This window comes from Trichechus manatus, unplaced genomic scaffold (assembly GCF_000243295.1).
Source record: "Trichechus manatus latirostris isolate Lorelei unplaced genomic scaffold, TriManLat1.0 scaffold00010, whole genome shotgun sequence".
In the NCBI taxonomy this organism is placed as follows: Eukaryota; Metazoa; Chordata; class Mammalia; order Sirenia; family Trichechidae; genus Trichechus; species Trichechus manatus.
In genome coordinates, this window is record NW_004443946.1 from 26,785,638 (window position 1) to 26,786,557 (window position 920).

A 920-nucleotide genomic window follows, 5' to 3' on the forward strand; every position below is an offset into this window, starting at 1 on the left:
GGGGACACAACTCAATCCATGACAAGGGGTTTAAAATATATTTTCCCACGCTTTGCTTTTAATTATAGGTTGCTTCTCATGTACTCAAAGGCTCTCTGCCACCCTGCTCTAATTGTTGAATCTGATGTATTTCTTCTTTTCATTTTGGCAATTAATTTTGTCTTTGGATCATAAACTAATTTTCTCTCTCTCTCTGCCTTCTTTTTGGTTGATAGATGAGAAGCTTCAATTTCTGAATTAAAGTTATAAAGTCACTAAGAAGTTATAAAGTCCCTCTCTTCTGAGTGTTCATGGCCTCCAAAAATCAGACCATTGACTGCTGGCCTGTGATCAACAATATTGCCAGTGGCTTACACATAAAACCACATTTTAAGGAAATCAATCAAGTTAACTTAAAAACACTTAAATAGACCATTATGGTTTTTAAAATATCTTTCACAAGTTTCAAGCCATGTCATTTCCATAAGAATTTAGGGCAAGTGGCCAAATTAAGATTAAAGAAGATCCATGACTTGCTGAAAGTGATAAAGGGGTCAAGGGTGAAATCAGGACCAGAAATCAGTCTCACCTCCTGCCAAGCTTTTTCCTTGACTCCAAAATGCCTCCAAGTTAGTGCTCATATTTCTTAGTGTGTTCTTGGCAGAGACAAAAAACTTAGAGTGCTCAGCACTGTTTGTTTTGTATATGTACTGTCATAGATTGAATCGTGTCCCCCAAAAATATCTGTCAACTTGGCTAGGTCATGAGTCCCAGTATTGTAAGATTGTCTACCATTTTGTCATCTGTTGTGATTTCCCTATGTGTTGTAAATTCTATCACTATGATGTACTGAGATGGATTAGTGGCAGTTATATTGATGAGATCTACAAGACTGGATAATGTCTTGAGCCAATCTCTTTTTTTTTTTTAATTTTTTTTTT